General features: G+C 45.3%; 1 long non-coding RNA gene and 2 other non-coding genes across 5 annotated transcripts; all 3 read left to right on the top strand.

The window, feature by feature from the left end:
* Nucleotides 1–467: 467 nt before the first annotated feature.
* LOC119056460 (uncharacterized) lies at nucleotides 468–18853 on the top strand. 3 transcript variants are annotated; one of them, XR_008390222.1, is made up of 6 exons: nucleotides 468–617; nucleotides 3318–3484; nucleotides 5712–6213; nucleotides 6457–6562; nucleotides 7442–7597; nucleotides 18341–18853. It is a non-coding gene; the product is annotated as an uncharacterized LOC119056460 (long non-coding RNA). The 3 variants fall into 3 exon arrangements; XR_008390220.1 differs by lacking the exon at nucleotides 18341–18853 and adding an exon at nucleotides 8032–9282; XR_008390221.1 differs by lacking the exons at nucleotides 468–617; nucleotides 18341–18853 and adding exons at nucleotides 1152–1219; nucleotides 8032–9282.
* LOC119056473 (small nucleolar RNA SNORA81) lies at nucleotides 6616–6781 on the top strand. Its single transcript, XR_005083891.2, has one exon. It is a non-coding gene; the product is annotated as a small nucleolar RNA SNORA81 (small nucleolar RNA).
* Nucleotides 7118–7248, top strand: LOC119056476 (small nucleolar RNA SNORA63). Its single transcript, XR_005083893.2, has one exon. It is a non-coding gene; the product is annotated as a small nucleolar RNA SNORA63 (small nucleolar RNA).
* Nucleotides 18854–19046: the final 193 nt, after the last annotated feature.

The following is a 19046-nucleotide window of genomic DNA, read 5'->3' as shown; positions in this document are numbered from 1 at the left end:
TAAAATAGCATTATAGAAAAAAAATCAGTCCAAGAATTCCGTAATTTTGATTTCGAGATGATTAAGGAGAGAATTTTTCTAAATGTTTTCACATTCTAGAAAACAAAATTTTTTCTTTTCCTTACCCCATACTGGTTTAAATCTGACTACAGCTACCCTCTGTCCTTAGAGGCTCTAAAGTTCAAAGGTCATGAGGGTTCCTGGCCCTGGAGCCCAAGAGAGAAAAAGAACCCTCCAACCACAGGAGGACAAACGGACCCCACTCCCACGGTCCCTACGGAGGCTGAGGTCAAAGCAAACCCCTCCAGTTGGAGCCCAGCCCAAGGGGTAGGGAAAGGACACAGTCCGATTGGCCAATCGCCACTGAACCCTGCTCTGTTCTCTGATTGGTTTGCGCAGTGACGCGCCCTCCCGAATGCCCCTGTCGGATTGGCCTATTTCTTGGTTTGGACGAGACGGTGGCCAGAGTAGGACAAGAGATTTCTGTATAGGATGGAGGGACGGTGTGGGTAGGCATCAGAGCCACACATTTGCAAGGGGCCAGGCTTCAGGGAAATGGCGGAGGCCTGTGTGATGTCTTGCTGCCCGAGCCGGAGCAGGCAGCCTCAGCCGGGGCGGTAAGGGCGTGGCGAGGGGCGGGGTGGTGCGTTTGGCCACCGGGAGCATAGAAGGTCTGTGGGGCGGAGGTGGAGAGGGAAGAAGCTGCGCGTCAGGGAATTCTGCTTTCTCTCCGCCTCCTAGAGGGAGTCCTCCTACAACCAGCCCTTCCCTTTCTTCCCCTTCCTTGCCGTTTTCCTCAGTTTCTCCCTTCGAGGTGGGGGAGTGGCGCTGGGCCTGCCAGCCTTTCTGTGCCCCTCGCCGCGTGAGAGAGAATAAGGTTGCTAGACTTGGCGTTGAAAATACAAGGTGCTAGTTAAATTTAAATTTTAGATAAACGACAAATAATCTTTTAATAGAACTATGTCCCCAACATAAGGTAAAATTAAAATGTAAAACATAATGTTATAAAATATACATTTTTTGTTATTTGTCTGAAATTTAACTGAGCATCCTGTCTTTTGTCTGGCAGCCCCAGACAAGAATAACATCCTTACGCCTCCTAACCATTTACAGTGTGGGTTTTCAGGGTGATTTCACGGCGCTCCCTGTATGCGGACTGGTGCTAATCCATGTTCTGATTTAACCGAAAGGCACTTACTTGCCCATCTGTACAGAACCGGTGAGTAAGGCGTCCTGGGGCTAGGACGCCTTAAAAGCCCATTTCAGTTCTGCTGTTCTTCACCAGGTTTGCAGTTCAAAGACTCCTGGGGAATTCTTTCTCGTTGTTGGAACGAATCTAGTTAAGAAAAGCAGATTTATCTTTCAGAAGGGCTGGACAGTTGCTTTATGTTCAAGTTCCCCACTGTGGCATTTATATTTGTGGCATTTATATTGGGGAAGAAATAACTGCATTAAACGATCAAAGAATATTTATTTTTCTATATGATGTTGGAAGTTGCTTTTATAATATCACAATGGCATATCATTTGGTTTTGATGCAATTGCAGGTTTTATTCACATGCATTGCAGGAGATCCACACATCACTGTAAAGGTAGGATTAAAGCAGTGTAGTGTGTAGAAGCTAAGAGCTCAAATTCTGGAGTGAGATACACCGGGATTCGTAGCACAGTTCCATCCCCTGGATGGAAATGGGAAAGTTACATCATCTCTCTGGGCCTCAGCTACCTGTTCTTTAAAATGTGGATGATGATAATTATCCACTTCATGGAATTGTTGTATTAAATCCTCATCAAGTGTCTGGGACATTGAAAGTACCTAATTAATTGTAGCTGTTATTAACCATTATAATTTGACTTTTAATAAGTGATTCTTAGGCATAAATTATTAAATATTATTAAGTTTTTAAATTTTAAGTTGAAAAAATCCAAGCAATTAAGAATGTTAAGGATATCTTGAATTTCAGTGAAAAAAAAACATACTGTTCAATAATAATTAAAACATAATGATTTTACCAAATCAAATATCTATAAGCTGGGCTAATGTAATAAGATATTTACATATCTGTACCATTCATTGCTATGCATGTATAATTTTATGTATTTTCATTTTTATTGTATTATATATAAACAAGAAGAAACATGACCAGCATCAAAAATGACTATAGGGTTATGGTTAAAATCAGAAAATGGGTTTATAGTCAGTGGCTATTTCTAGTGAGGGAAACAGTATGTTTTATTCTTTTTTAAAAATATTTTTTTTATTTATTTTTAGAGGAATCTAAACAAAGTTTGGGCTTGTATAGTAAATTAGTAAAGAAGTAACAGGATTGGTTAATGGAAGCTTTTTGGCCCTGGATTCCTCACTCAGGTGATGAGGGTGTCTCCCTTTAGCTGCTCTGCAGCGAGGGGAGCGCCTTTAGCTGCAGAGATTTATTTCCTGCTTTCAAGGCAACAGGCGAAGATCAGTGGGCCCTTCTTGCACCAACCGCTTGTCAAGTAACTTTAATTCAAAGTAATCAGTATGCCACTGTGGGATATTTTAGGGTGGCCCCAACACTGTTTTCAAAGTTCACTGCTGTATTTTCTTTTAATCAAACCTTTCTTAACTGTAAGCTTTATTATTATCAAGGCTGTGTAAGTCACAGTTTCCTGTTGAAAAGATACTTATTTTTAAAGTAAATCATAATCAGCAAATACATGTCAGAACAATTTACCTTGAACTGTAAAAACAGAGCTTGTTTTACTACTTACATGTCTTACACATAGAAGAAGAAGAAAGGATATGTTTGTTTGGTTCTTTAATTGTCCAGCTAGTGTCTCTAAGAAACTGAGGATCCCAGGTCTGCAAAGGCACAAAAATCTAATTAAAAATGAGACACTTAGGCCTGGCTGGTGGCTCAATTGGTTAGAGTGTCCTTATGTACACCAAAAGGTTGCAGGTTCGATTTCAGGTCCGGGCACATGCCAGGTTGTGGGTGTGATCCCCAGTCTGCACATATATGAGAGGCTACCAATCAATGTTTCTCTCTCACATGGGTGTTTCTTTCTCTCTCTCTCCCTTCCTCGTTTTCTAAAATCAATAAGCATATTCTCAAGTGAGGAGTTTTTAAAAAATGAGACACTTAAAAGGATTTTATGATGAAGCTGTTTGATTAATTATAAACTTAGAAGTGATTCTGTGTTGTGTTAGGGAAAAGCTGTTTGCAGACCAGAATTGTAAACTAAATATGAATAGTTCAGCATTTAGCCTTGTGCTTCAGAAGTCATTTGATGGAACCTTTATTTCTACCATAATAATTTAAACCTTTGACTTTTAGATTCAAAAGGTGATTCTGGCACTTGAATACTATCTGGAAGCGACTTGTCATGCCTGCTTTGTGGAATCAGTGTCCAAACGAAATGCAAAAAAATGCAGACTGTTGCAGCACATAGTGGTTATCAGTACTCCAGGGAGAACAAGAGGTGTTAAAGAAAAGATATCTTTGTAAGTATTACCATGTTTTTTCTAAAGCCTTTTTTAACCAGTGATTTGTGGGTTATGGGAAAAGAATAATTAGCAAAATTGCTTAAGCCAGTTGCCATGCATCAATATTTAGAGGTAATACAAAAACTTCTCTTTAATAGACTTTGTTTTTAGAGTGATTTTAGTTTACAGACAAATTGAGAAGATGGGGAGATTCTGACTTCCGCCAAGATGGAGGCATAGGTGGAGACACCGTGCTTCCTCACACAACCAAGTTTAGAGACAACTAAATATTAGCAACAGAAAACACAGCCAGAACACAGAAAATTGAACTTTTCGGAAGTCTGATAACAACGAATTCTTCAGCCTGACCGGTAAGAGTGGCGAATCCAGCAGCTGGCGGAGCGGGGTCGCACAGGAAAACTCGGTCAGACGGATTCAGGCGCGCGGAATCCAGACACAGGGTTGGACCTGGTGGGCAACTCAGCGAGCAACCGCGGGAAACAGCGAGGGAGCAGGGCTGCGGGTTGACTGTGGTCGCGCATTCGTGTGTGGATAGACAAGTGAGGGAGTGGGCGACTGGACGAGAGCTAGCAGCCCGCGGCAAGCGGCAGGGCTCCGCCATTTCCCCACTCTGACCCCGCCTCCACATACAGCGTCATAACCCAGCGACCTAAGTGGCCCTGCCCTGGTAAACCACCTAAGGCTCTGCTCCGCTCCTCACCCAGCGGCGCTAAACAGCAGAGGGTGCTGCCATTTCCCCGCTCTGACGCCCCCACATACAGCATCACAAACCAGCGACCTGGGAGTCGAAGGCTCCGCTTCTCGTACTTAATGGGTGCGAAAAGACCAAAAATGGCTCAAGAAGATCTCAAAGCCCCAGAGCCTATAAATCTAAGCAATGAAGAAATAGCAAAACTCTCAGATGCACAGTTTAAAACACTGGTGATCAGCATCCTCACAGAACCGGTTGATTATAGCCACAAATTAGACAAATATATGAAGGCGAAACTAATTGAAATGAATGGAATTGCACAGGAAACCAATAGCGATGAAAAGGAAACTGGGACTCAAATCAATGGAGTGGACCAGAAGAAAGCAAATAATGGCCAAACAGAAAAGAGTGAAGAAGCAAGAATTCAAAAAAATGAGGAGAGGCTTAGGAACCTCCAGGACATCTTTAAATGCTTCAACATCCAAATTATAGGGGTACCAGAAGGGGGAAAGGAACAGCTACCAGTGGAAAACTTATTTGAACAAATAATAAAGGAGAATTTCCCCAATCTGGCAAAGGAAATAGACTTCAGGAAATCCAGGAAGCTCAGAGAGTCCCAAAGAAGTTGGACCCAAGAAGAAACACACCAAGGCACATCATAATTACATTAGCCAAGATTAAAATGAAGGAGAGAATCCTAGAAGCAGCAAGAGCTAAGGGGACAGTCACCTACAAAGGAGTCCCCATCAGATTGTCAGTGGATTTCTCAAAGGAGACCTTACAGGCAAGAAGGGGCTGGAAAGAGGTATTCCAAGTCATGAAATCCAAAGACCTACAACCAAGATTGCTCTATCCAGCAAAGCTTTCATTTAGAATGGAAGGACAGATAAAGTGCTTCTGAGATAAGATCAAATTCAAGGAGTTCATCATCACCAAGCCCTTATTATATGAAATGCTAAAGGGACTTATCTAAGAAAAAGAAGTTAAAAAAACATGAACAGTGAAAGGACAGCAAACTCACAGTTATTAACAACCACACCTAAAACGAAAGCAAACTAAAAGGACAGCTAGATCAGGAGTGGAAACGTAGAAATGAAGATCTCAAGGAGGGTTAGCAACAGGGGAGTGGGAGGAGGAGAAGGGGGGAGAAGGTACAGAAAATAAGCATAGACAGTAGATAGAAAATAGATGGGGGGGGCAAGAATAGCATGGGAAATATAGAATCTAAAGAACTTGAGACACATGGTCATAAACTAAAGGGGGGGTAATGGTGGGGACGGGGGGTAGGGTGGAGGGGAATGAAGGGGGAATAGAACAACTGTAATGGCATAATCAGTAAAAAAATTTTAAAAAAAGAAGATGGTACAGAGAGTTCCCATATGCCTTGCACATGGTTTTGCATATTAGTAACGTCTTATATTAGTATGGTACATTGTTAAAATGAGTGAAGCAACACCTATACATTATTATGACCTAAGTTCCAAGTTTATTCAGCTTTCCTTAGTTTTCACCTAATGTCTTCTTCTGTTGCAGGACCCCACCCAGGCCACCACGCTGCATTTAATTGTCAGGTCTTCTCTTGGCTGTGACACTTGGTCAGACTTTCTTTGTTCATGATGACCGTGGCAGTTTTGAGGAGCATCAATCCTGTTTTTTGTGGAATGCCTCAGTATTGACATTTGTCTGAGGTTTTTCTGAAGGTTAGACTGGTGTTCGGGCTTTTTTGGGAGGAGGACCACAGGGGTAAAGTGCCACTTGCTCGTTATATCAAGGTTTGGACTGATGATGTTGACCTTGACCACCTGACTGAAGTAGTAGTTAAGAGGCGTCTCCACTGTGAAGTTCCCCTTTTCCCTCCGGTTCCACACCACAGTCTTTGGGAAGAAGTCTCTACGTATGACCAACACTTAAAGTAAATCTCTTAAAAAATTTTTTCCAAAGTGGATCAAGGTGCTTGTTTTGGATGAAGCAAATAAATATGTGGAGCCAAGGAATTAAGGCCCAAGTCTCCAAGATTTACCAGAAATTAATCCAGGTATTGGAGCACCACCTGATTTTCCCGTTGCTGGTGGGCCGGGCTCACTGTCACAATGTGGCTGTGCAGTGCTACATTGTCCTTTCCCCTGCCCAGAGCAATTGTCTCTGCAATCTCTGTCCGGCTCACTTCTGTAGCAAGACAGGGACGCTTGGTCTCAGACATTATTTCTTTAAGTATTACCATGAAAACTGAAATATCCGTTTGACCGATGTATCAACATAGTCATGGTCTCTTTTTCAGGTTGTGTTGCTTTCTGCCTGATTCCAGTCCATCTGCTGCTAGTCATCCATCCATGAGATCCCTTCCAAACTCTGGTGAAGAGGGAAGAATCGGCCCTCGAAAGAGGGTAATGTTTTTCTATTTCATGTATCTAAAATTATAGCCAGGATTTTATTTTTAACCTCCTTATTTAAGCTCTGTGTCAAAATAGCAGAACCTAGTATATCTAAGTATTTGTGATAAAGCTAGCAGAGCAAACACAAGAAGAAAAACAACTACTCCAGGTAGTAAAAACTACTTTTTTTTTAGTTCAGGGTACTTTATTCTAAGATTCGATACAATAAAAGAGCTGCACTTGAGCAGAATTAATAGAATAAATTTCTAACTGGTCTCTTCCAGTGGTAAAGATGAGAATTAGAAATCAAATGGCTGTTAACTGCAACTCTGATATGTATTAACATTTTTCTCTCTGAAATACTGTAGGGAAGGAGATTGCATGTTCCTTGTGATGTATGAGAGATCAACAAGTGCATAGGCTGATCTTTTTCAGAACACAAGGCGAAAGCTAGGTTGGCTTCTGGGAAAAATATGTGACAGGAATTTCCATTTCTGGTGTGATAAGAGTGGCTATTTCCCAGTAATTAAGACATTGTTACTATGTCATTATTTCCTTAATACACTAAAGCAGGGTCTAGTTACAATGTAGCTGTGAGGTGCTGCGTTGTTTTTGCCCATGCTCAAAACAGAACTGTTTCCTTTCCAGCCCTGCCAGCTGTGATGCTGTAGCCGGCAGGGATGCAGGGTTTCATACACAGTTCCCAGTTGAAACACCGAGTTGGCCAATGACTTGAGCATTAAGTCTGTTACTACTGAGATATATTGCAGATGCTGACACACAGAGACATTATTAAGAGGGGATTCAAATAAGAGGCAAACCATATTTTCATTATTGTGATTGATTAGAAGTTTATCTCCTTATTTAATTATAATATTTATCTCCCAAAAGTTGATTTTGAGAAGATTTTAAGTCGTCTTCGTCAGCTCAAGCTATGGGGTGAGGAGGATAAAGACCACACTCCACAGTGAGCCGTATGCTGTCTATGAAGTTCATTACCATTTTGTGGCCCAGAAGAGTGTGCAGCAGTTGATTTTGAATCAGGATGTGAGTATATGCTATTGTATCTCAGGCTCCTGACTTTTATGTATAACCAGTGTCTGGTTATAAACTCTGATCTGCCCACTACTTGTGAAAACTATATTCTTAGTTGAGTATTGATCATCTTCATTGAATTACTTGCTTTTATTCCGGGGAATTAAAGTCACATACTGCTTTTCAAGTGTGTTTTTGTCAGCTAGACAATCGTGAAAATCAGGTAAATGAATGAGGAAAATAATTTTATCACCTAGTAATATGATGAGATGTATTTAAAATGTACTTGGGAAGATTCGTGGTTGGTCAGAACACAGTGTGAAAGTAAATGTGAAATTAAAAGTCTAGATTGTGGACTTTATACAGTTGATTTTTAAAGGAAAAATCAGTATTGCTGTTCTGGTTGTCTTAACTTGAATGAGTCTTTTTTTTTTTTTTTTCTTCAGTCATGTTGCTCAGATCTTATGCTTTCTTGGTGATTCCTCCATAACCGGGGTTTTCTCGGCATTTTCTGGCAGCAGTTTGTATTGACTATGACGTAGGTATAGTGGCTTTATCATTGAATAAATTGAATGATGTCTTGCTACCAATGTAAAAATTATTTTGTTTAAAAAATAAAATAGTTGGAAAGAACAGGAGACAAGGAGGTGCCCAGAAATGGCACTGGCCTGAGGACCTAGCCTCACAGGGGAGACAGCGTGAAGTTTGGATCCAGAGTCGGTAGTTTTGTATTTGATTTCCTCTTGTCCTGGTTCTTCAATATTTTAAGTTGCTCCAGCCAAGACATCTTTGATTTGTTGTATTATGTGTGTTGGGGGCAAACGTATTCAGTCATTTGTGTTATAGTATGTGAGGTGATCAGAAAACAGTGATACATATGGGTTACCACCGAAAATTTGGGAGGTCCCACCCCCCTTACACTGGAAAAGAGGTAAGCCCAGGGTCGAGTCTGTGCAATAGAATGCCCTGCAGTGACGGAGACACTGTCTGTCGTGCTGCCCGGCACCGCAGTGACAGGCCACACGTGGCTGCTGGAACGTGGTTGGGGCGACTGAGGCCTGAATCTTCTATTTCATTTCATTTTAATTTAAACTCAAATAGCCACATGTGGCTAGTGACTGTTGTTGTGGACACCGCAGTTTAAATAACAGTGAACCTTCCAGAGCTTCCACTTGCAGTTTACAATGCCACGTGTGCAGGAAAATGGACCACACAGCTGTCCTTTGGGTTTTGTCCCCGGTGCTGACGTCCGTCCCAGGCTGCCATCTGCGCTTGGCCCACTTCAGCATGGGATTTCATTTCCTTGCTCATGATGCCTGGTAGAATCCGCCTTACAGCCGGTGAAACGGTGGAAAGAGATAGAGGGAGAAACAGAGACTGGGGGAGGGGAAAGAGAGAGAGAGGGGGAATGGGGAGAGAAAAGGATAAAACAGCAACCAGTGAGCACATCTTAAAGGGAAATTCATCTAGATGAACTTATGTGCTGATCTCTCCCCGCTCCCCACAGCCCCCACTTCCTGGAAAAGCGTTCCTTCGGTTATTAGAAAGCAAAACATAAATTGTCTTTAAATCTGTGATTGCCTTTTCTTTTCTTTCCTTTTTCTCTCCAGTTTCATCATGTATTTCAGTCCTTCCATTCTTTCTGTAGGTCCCAGGGCCTACTACTCATATTATTTGGCCTTAGTACAAAATATACAGTGGGGTTTTTGTTTTGTTTTGTTTTACCTCAGTTCATTAAACCAGAGAGTAATAATTTATACTTGGTAATTTGTTAAGAAGAAACATCAGCATTAGACCATAAATAAGCTGACTCATTGTTAGTGGAGAACAAATACATCCTTCGCTCTACCCGCTCTGATTGTAAGTCCTGAGCAGGCATCCTGTCAGATACCACGGATGTGTGCAAATGTTCGCACAAGTTTATACTCCTTCCAGGCCCCCATGTCAGACTGGACTCCAAAAAACACATCGAACTCTACTCCTACCCCCAAAACTATAGTGTGATGCACACACGAACAAAATAAAAACTCCACACAGTCTTATATAAACACCTCATATAAATAAACATTCTCAAAATGAGTCTGCAGGTAGGTGACGGGATGTGTGGCTTTTGTTGGGAGGAGGAGGACAGTGTGGATGGGAGATAAGGACGAACAGAGCGGCCCCCATGCCTGCCCCAGGGGCGCCCGCACACACACCCTCATGGGGAGGGGCAGCCGTGGGGCTCCCTTGCTCACCTGGGAGCATCCCCAACATGGGCTGTTTTCCCAGGAAGACCCTGAGAGAGGATGAAAGAGCAGAAGGCGTCATGGCTCAGAACAAAGTACTGTCACTTTCACTGGGAGAAAGTGCACAAAGATTTTGAAATGATTTGGAAATAAACAGGGAACAGTGATGACTAAAACGAAGATAGCAGACAAGACAGTGGCTGCTCTAGAGGAAGGAAGGCAAGGACTTGACCTGCAGAACAGAAGGGACCTACAGAAACAATTAGGAAAAGAGTAGTTTGGCGTCGAGGTGACGGGCTTGAAAAACGGGAGGAGTTGTGATTTCCACATCAGGATTCGGAGGGATACTGAAGGCAGAGAAAGGATGGGGAGAAGCAGACTTAACACGGAAAATTCAGTAAATAGGGTGAGTTTTATTAACCGTGAAAAGAGATGACCAAACCCTGAAACCAAGAGAACACAGGAGTAAAGACAGAACCAGGTTTGATAACTGACTTATTACCTAACACACAGCTGAAGCTTATCGACACAGGGCCAGGCTTGACTGGTCCAGCTAATTTGTTCTGTCCAACTTCTGTTAGGTGGATAGCTCCTCGCAGGCCCTGGACAGGCCCTGTCCTATGAATTCAGACAGACCACAGGCGGTGGGTTCTAAACCTGGTGCCTGTTCCTGCCAGGCCTGGGCCGCCAGAGACGGGTGGAAGCCGACCTGGCCTCCTGCTGGCCACTGGGTCTGGGCAGGTGACCCAACTTCTCTACACCCCACGGTCATTCCTGCCTGGAAGGGTGCAGTGCAGACCGAATGCAGTAACAATAACAACCAGTGCGCAGTGCTGTGTCCGGCAAACCTCGGGGGCGGCTGGTGGAGGGCCATGGTCCTCACGCCCACCTCGTGCTGCAGAAAGCGCTCCTCACTGAGGAGCTGGCAGCGCGGTCTTCATGCGCATCCCATGGTCACACAGAAGGGCCCGCTGGGTCCCACGTCCCTGGAAGTACACTTCTGTTAACGCGGCGTCACCCGCGCTAGCAGGTTAGAACAAGGCAACATCTCCCTGGCTGCCTCCCCCCCTTTGCTGCACCAGCCACCCACCCGCACACCCTTCTGGGGGCCCTTCCCTCCCTGCACTTGCTCCTTGGTGATCTCCTCCATTGCGTTTATCCCAGACTTAGATTTCTGTAGGCTCTGGGCTGCACGCCTGAATGTCTTCACTTAAATGTGTCACATAAGTCTTGCACTTAAGGTGTCTAAAATGGATATCGAACACGTGTTTGTGAAACGGTGACTGGATGGAACTTGAGTGTCTCCGGGGCCAGAATCCTCTTCTCACCAGTGACCCGCCCAGGGCGTGGCGTGCCAGTCACGGTTGGCATCGTGTCTGGGGATCTGGGTTCCCAGCTCTCTGAGAGTCGCAGACCCGTGGAGGGTGGAGCCCAGGTCCTTCTCCTCTCCAGTTCCCTGGAGAGTCCGCACCAGCTCTGCGGAGTGGATACAGCGTCCTAACTGCTGGTTGAACAGGAGGCTTGCTGAACGCTTCCCACATTCTTTGGACGTTCAAACTTTGCTTCTGAAGAGTCCTGCCCACGGTACAAGGGCCCCACTGTGCTTCTCCCTGACGCCACAGGCCCCAGAGCTGACACCGGACTCCTGCGCCCCTCCCTCTGCTCCTGCCTCTGCTCCTGTGGTTTGGCACCTTCGCGTCCTCCCGCCCTTCCAGGACGCGGCGGTGGATGAAGCCGGACTAGGTAGGCCTGGCACTGGGAGCCGAGGGCGCCCGGGACACAGAGGCCCTGAGCACAGGCCATTCTCAAAACCCGCTTTCTTCCTTCCTCGCCCCCTCTGCACAGGGGAGGGGCCTCCCGCGCTGATCCACCTCCCGCAGGGACTCTCCAGGGCCGCCCTGTGCGCCCCTCCAACCCTCAGCAGGGACCCACAGGGACAGGGACAGCCTGGGACAGGCAGGCCCCGGGCTCTGGGACCCTCCCTGGTCCAGCAGAGCTGTGCTGGGGATAGGGTGGGCCTCGGTCGGGGGAGGGGCGGGGAGGGGACAGGGATGGGAGTGAGGCAGACACAGGCCTCCCCCACACCACAGGCGCTCCCACGGCCCCAGGGACCAGGCCTGGTCCTGCCCCCACGGCGGTCTCTCAGCGTTTCTTCTCCCCCCACCCCCACTCCCGCGGATGAGACACACACTTCACTCCCAGGGCCAGGCAGGGTTCTGTGCAAGACCCTGGGGGCTGCCTCCGCCTGGGTCCTCTCCTCTTCCACTCAGGAGGGCATATGCAAATGGGGGGAACGAGGGACGTTCGTGTGGGGACAAACTTCAATGCCGTGGGACCCAAACGGAGTCAGACGATTTGGGTCCTGTGATGGAGAGGCCCGGAGAGCACAGGAAAGTCACAGCAGAGGCGCAGGAACTAGTTCTTGACTGTGTTGCGGGTCGCAGGCCTGGCCAATGCCGCGGTTGGTGTGAGGGACTTCGCCTGGAAGTTTGGTTGTGCTGGTACTTCAAGGACAACTGGAATAGAACACATTCTCTACTTACATTTTCTTAACAGTTAGTAATTGCTAAGTCCCCATTGCCTGCTTCAGGTGTTCAGCTTAACAATTACTAAGTTAACCATCACTAAATTTATAGTTAGCAATTACTAAGTTAGTTAACAATTGCTAAGCTCTCATTGTCTGCTTTATGGAGCTTATGGGGCTCAAATTCTTCTCAAACCTATTCCCAAAGGCAGTTATAACTCTGTCTGGAATTTATAGTGACTTTTTTGAAGTAAGTGGACTGTTGGTTATTAAAAATATTTTCCACATTAAGAATTTTCTTATACTAAAACTTCTTAAAAGTCAATAACTAAAGCCCTTCATACATGCAGGGGAGTTCATCATCACCAAGTCCTTATTATATGAAATGTTAAAGGGACTTATCTAATACAAAGAAGAAAATTAAAACTATGAATAGTAAAATGACAACAAACTCACAACTATCAACAACTGAACCTAAAAAAACAAAAACAAAAAGTAAGGAACAATAGAACAGGAACAGAATCACAGAAATGGAGATCATATGGAGGGTTATCAGTGGGGAGGGGGAGAATGGGGGGAAAAGTACAGGGAATAAGAAACATAAATGGTAGATACAAAATAGACAGGGGGAGGTTAAGAACAGTATGGGAAATGGAGAAGCCAAAGAATTTATATGCATGGTCCACGAACATGAAGTAAGGGGCCGCAGGGAATAAACAGGGGCAAATGGGACAACAGTAATAGCATAACATAATCAATAAAATATACATTTTTAATAAATCATTAAAAAGCACCCCTGGGTGGTCAAATGTTCTAAAGCACAGTGATAGTGCCATAGTGACCCTGCCGATTTACAGAAAAAAAATGTTAGGAGCGGTGAACAGAGTTCCACAGAGGTGCATGCATGTCTGACTGGACACATTTCTCTTGGAAGTGAAGAGATTAGTGGAATAACAGAATATCTGCTGGGCTGATCGAGATGAAAATGGGCCTGCAAAAGGTAGTGGGCTCTTCTAAACATTTTTGGCTCTTGGAATATTAAATACTCATGTTTTAACCCTTCAGAATTTTTGCACTAGATCTGCCTGAATTTCTATGTAATCCAAGTAAAAAGCACATTGGCCATTTCAGAGGGTTTTTTTACTACAAATTATTTAGTTACTTGGATATGCCTGCTGGAATTCAGCCTGCACAATTCTTCCCTCCAGTTAAAGCAAAAATAGTATTTTTTTTTAGTACCTCTCATCTGCAGTGTCCAGCAATCTCCATGGTGAATCAGAAAACTCTCACTTGGTGTCTTGCTGCGTTTGGGTTACAGGTGTGCTCCACGCCGTGGCTCTGAGATCCGGGCTGGGTCCCTTCAATCCCACGCATAAGGCAGAAGAGGGCTTGGGGCGGCCTCCTGTCTCTGACCTGCTCACCCGTGTCCTTGCTATGCCGGCCCAGGCACTCACGGAGCTATGCAGCAGAGTCAGAAATTGGCTCCTATTTCGCTGTTGACTCATCAGTTTCCCTAATGGTCTCTAGTCTTAGAGCCAAGAGCCTGGACTTGGCCTCTTAGCCAGCAATTTAACCTCACTCTAGTCATTAATTGAGTAAGTCTGAATCCTAATTTCAGCAGTATGCTGGCAAATGTTTAAAAACATTAGCTCTCACGGGATGGAGGGAAAGGGGTCCTGACTTAGAGCATTTGCCAATCCTTTGGTGTGAATACTCCCACGGTGGCCACTTTGAAGCTGACAGGGTGAAGACATTTAATGAAAGTGGAGCTGGCAGGAAATACGAGGCATTGGCTCTCCCGAGGTGGTCCCATTGGCTCCCTCAGTCACAGCACTGAGTCCCCTTCATCCTCTTTATCCTCTTCCGGAGGAAATGGGAGTGATGATGAGTACGTGTTCTTAATGTAAATAATCTTAATGACTCAATGGAAGTGCCCTGCAGTGCCTTCCCACCCTCAGGACACCTCTGTAATTGAGGATTAATTAAGTAATCCTGCTGAAGACACTTAGCACCTCGCCTGGCAGCTGGTAGGTGCTGAATACAGAGCCCTAGTTCTGGCATTGGGAGCTCCATCAGGTTGGAAGAAAGGAAGGCCTTTACTTCTGGCGACTGTAACCACCCAGGGCTCCTGTGTCCCACAGCTTCTGCCTTTCCTTTCTGGGCCAGGCTGTGTGCTGATTCATTTCTCCAGACGTTTCCTGCTTCTTCGGAGAGAAGCATAGAGCTCTGTCCCAGTAGCTATCAGTACCAGGAGTGAAAACCTGGGCCCCCAAAAGAGTTCTCTCTCTGGAGGCCAGCTTCCCCCAATTCCCTCCCTCAGCCAGGTTCTTCCTTTGGCTCATGTAGTCGCATTTACAATTCTCGTATCAGAGCTCTTACCTACAAAATGTCCATGGAACCAAATGATATTTTCTTTTGCCTTTGTTAATTAATAAAATGGAAACGACGACATCTAGTCTTCCTGTCGGGAATGAGTAAGCACCCGGCTCAGGGTGAACTTCCACCCATTACTTACTGGTACCATCAGCTGTTCCTCAAAGATAGGAGGAAAACGCCTGGGGTGCCTACGTTCAGACCAGGAAATGTACCAGAGAAGGTCCTTAAAAAGTTGGGCATAAGTTGTTTAACTTTCTTTTCTGAACAAAAAATTACACGGAACCCAAATAAAAATAGTTTCTTCACTCTAAATCTGTGTGGGAGGAGTTGCCGCGGAACTAACGGGATCTAGCGTGGTCCCATCTCGCCATCTAATGGACAGAAATAGAAAAGCCAAATTTAGAGCAAAACAAGTGATTGCCATGATTTTGTTTTCAAAGTCTGTAATTTGTGGACAATGTATTTTTAATCAGGATAATTTAAATTTAAACTCCCCATTCACTAGTTAAAAAATTTTATCCTATTAGCTAAAACAAAAAGACAATCTAGCATTTAAACACTAAGCCACAAAACTAAGTCTCCTAACCCATAGAATGACGGAGAAGGTCTGCTGAGCACAGGGAGAATGCTCCCAGGTCTCGTGAGCATGAACTGACCAGCCATCCCCATCCCTCTGGTCCTTTTCTGCCAACACGCCCTGTGTTTATTCTGGCATGTGAACAAGGAATGCCCCACAGAGCAAGGCCCTGTCTTCCCAACAGTCTGCTGAACACTGTCTGGGCCCAGGGTCATTCCGTCCATTTTCCAAGAATGCAGCTACCCTCTGTGACCTGGTTGAATACTTTGCAAGGGCCTGTGTCCTTGGTTTAGCTCAGTGTTGCGGGGTGAAGGGGTGGTTCTGGGGGGCTGAGTGTGTGTTTTTCCCTCCTTTTATTATTCAGGCTGCTAGTGACAAACATGACCTGCTTCCTCCTCTCAATGTTTATGAAGATTTCCTTTCCTGTCTAGATTAAAAACAATAGCAGCCCAATCTCCTGAAATAGCTAGTGTTGTTCTGAGACCCTTTAATGTTGTTATAATTACTATAATCACAGAATGTGCTAATTTTGAGTTTCCAATCACTCTACATTATACATATTTTTGCTAATCCTCACACCAACCCTATAAAATAGAAATGATTACCCCGGTTTAGAGACAAGGAAACGGACACTCAGGGAAGTGAAGGGCCTTGCCCGGCACCGCACAGCCAGCGAGTGTTCCCCACGGTCAGGGCTGCACGCGGGTCTGACCGACTGCAAAGCCCCTGCAGTGGGTTTCTGTCAGTTCAGCTGCATGCCCGTGACCTGCCAGGCCCTGCGCCTGAGATTCGGGGCCCCTCGGGGCTGCCACCCCTGTAGGACTGAGGACTTACTACCTCAGACTCTCAGCACCACAGAGCCCAGGGCCTGTGACTCCAGGAGGAGGGGACTGAGTGTGGACATGACACAGGGACAAAGACAGCCCTCAAGCTGTACATTCATTTCCTGTGAAATGGGCTCTGACTGAGGGATTTTCTCCAATGTTGTCAGAACAGGAGCCAGGCTTGGGTGAATGGGGGAGGGAGATACCAGGTGAGTAGGGCATTGTGTCTGCTTCCAAGAGCCCGGGACTCCTGGGGGGAGACACCCAAGGGGGAATACAACACAATAGCACAGAATCGTGATGAAATAGAATAGAATAGAATAGAATAGAATAGAATAGAATAGAATAGAATAGAATAGAATAGAATAGAATAGAATAGAATAGAACCACACATTGTAAGTGTCTTATTGGTCCATAAACTTGTGTTTTAATTTTATAGATGTGTTTATGCGTGTATTCTGTGTTGAGAGGTAAAATTTGCATCTCCCTTTGGTTGCACCCTAAGCAGTATAGAAAACTGCTATAGACTTACCTGAGGGTGCTATGTGGCCCTACTTGTCCCCTACCCTCACCTGTGGCACCATGAGCCAAGGAAGCCTTGTGAGGTGGCAGTCCCCAGCAGGAAGGCAGCATCTGAGTCTTGGCAGTGCTGGGAGGATCCTTCCTGGAGGCAGGGTATGCCCCCGAGGACCCTGACATAATGCAGTCAGCCCACCAAGTGTGAGTCCCTCTGTGCCCACCCTGTACCAGGCTATGCCCCCTCTCCTCCTGCAGGGCCCACAGGGAGAGAAGGAAGCAGCCTCTGGATGCCGTTTTACCCCAGGTGCCACGTACCCTCAGCGCAGCTAGACCTTGTTGGTCCTTCAGTCCCAAGTTGCCTCCAGCCCTGCCCACATCGGGCTGAGGCTGTTCTTGGCTGACTGGGGCCAGAGCTGGGCCCACCCCCAGCCTCCCCGCAGGTGGCACCAGCATTGCCTGGGGCGCTGAGGCTTCAGATCCAGCCTTGTAGTCACACAGGGAAGGCATGGTCAGGGGTATGGCTGCTCCTATCCTTTTGTGGTTTTTTAAGCCTAGCAGATTTTGTTTATTTATCTATTTTTGAGAGAGGGAAAGGGTGGGAGAAAGAGAGGGAGAGAAATATTGATTGGTTGCCTTTTGCTTGCACCCCTACTGGGGACCGTAACCCAGGCATGTGCCCTGACTTGTAATCAAACAGATGACCTTCCACTTTGCAGGACGACACCCAACCACGGAGCCACACGGGTCAAGGCCCTGACAGCTTCTCTGCAGGACCATCATTCCTCGTCCTCACTGTCTGCTCCTGGCATAGGGGTCAGGGGTTGTATGTTTGCCCTAAAGAGGCATTTCTGGGGGTCACTGCAGATACCCCCCAAGTCACATTTGGAGGAGGCCAGTGGGGGCACCTCCCTGAGCCAGTTTCTCCTGTACCTCTCCACCCCTCACCCATCCCCTATGTATTAGCACTCTCTTGCTGTGTAACAAATTCCCCAAACTTAATAGCTTAAGACAACAAACACTCATTATCTCATGGCCTCTGAGGGGCAGCTCAGCCAGGTGGTCCAGGGAAGCTGATGGCCGGGGCTAAGGCCATCTGAAGGCTTGCGCTCTGGAGAGTGTCGGTCCAGTGTGGCGCTGGCAGGAGCCTCAGCCCTCCGTCAGGTGGGCTTTCCACAGCGACGCTTGCCTGTCCTCGCGACGCGGCAGTCGGCATTCTTCAGAGCTGGTGATCCAAGAGAAAGGAGGAGGACACAGCGCTTTTTGTGACCTGCTCTCGTTTCTGTCACACTGTTTGTTACACATGGGTCACTGAGCCTAGCCCTGCCTAAGGAGAGGGGGATTAGCCTCTGCATTTTCAAGGGAAGGCCACTGAAGAATTTGTTTTAGAACAAATTCTTGTTTTAGAACGACCGCAGGTCACAATCTAGGATTTGGAATCAGATCCAGGAGAAAAGTGGTTGGTGATACATTTTTTTATATTGATTTCTGATTATTCATTGTTAGTTTAGAGAAACAGCCCATCTTTTTCTATACTGATGTTTCCTACAACCTTGCTAAATTTTCTTATGGATTCTGAAATTTTTGTTGTTTTTTTCTTTTTTTGATAGATTCCACAGCATTATCTACATAAATAATTATGTCATCTGCAACTAAAAATTATTTTAATTCTTCCTTTTCAGTCACAATGCCTTTCTTTCTTTCTTCCAGGCCAAGACGATTCACTGGGGGAAGATTAGTTTTCTTAACAAATGGCGCTGAGATACCCACATGCAAAGAAAAAAAAGGGATGGATTTAGACTTGCCTCTCACATTGTACACAAAAATAACTCAAAATGGATCTAGACCTAAACACGAGAGCAAAGACAGGTGCCTTTGCTAATCATGTATCTGATAAAGAACGCATACCCAGAATATATAGAAGATGCTTAACTCAATCAGAAAGACAAACTGCTCAATGTAAAAATAGGCAAAAGATTTAAAGAGACATTTCCTCAAAGAAGATATATGAATGGCCAGTAAGCATATAAAAATATGCTCATCATTGCCCTGGCTGGTGTAGCTCAGCAGATTAAGCGCGGGCCTGCGAACCAAACAACTGTGGTTCGATTCCCAGTCAGGGCACATGCCTGGGTTGCAGGCCAGTTCCCAGCAGGGGACCCATGAGAGGCAACCATACATTGATGTTTCTCTCCCTGTCTCCTTCCCTTCCCTTCTAAAGATAAATAAATTTTTTTAAATCTTAAATTAAAAAAATATGCTCATCACCAGTAATTAAGAAGATGCAAATCAAAACCACAACAAGATACCACTTTACACTCACTAGGATGGATATAATAAAAAAAGACAGACAACAGCAAGTGTTGTCAAGGATGTGGAAAATTAAAACCCTTGCACTTTGTGATAAAGTAAAATG

This window comes from Artibeus jamaicensis, unplaced genomic scaffold (genome assembly GCF_021234435.1).
Source record: "Artibeus jamaicensis isolate MK-2021 breed Jamaican fruit bat unplaced genomic scaffold, CSHL_Jam_final scaffold_474, whole genome shotgun sequence".
NCBI lineage: Eukaryota > Metazoa > Chordata > Mammalia > Chiroptera > Phyllostomidae > Artibeus > Artibeus jamaicensis.
The sequence above is the reverse complement of the archived record's forward strand: the minus strand, read 5'-3'. Positions and strand labels throughout refer to the sequence as shown.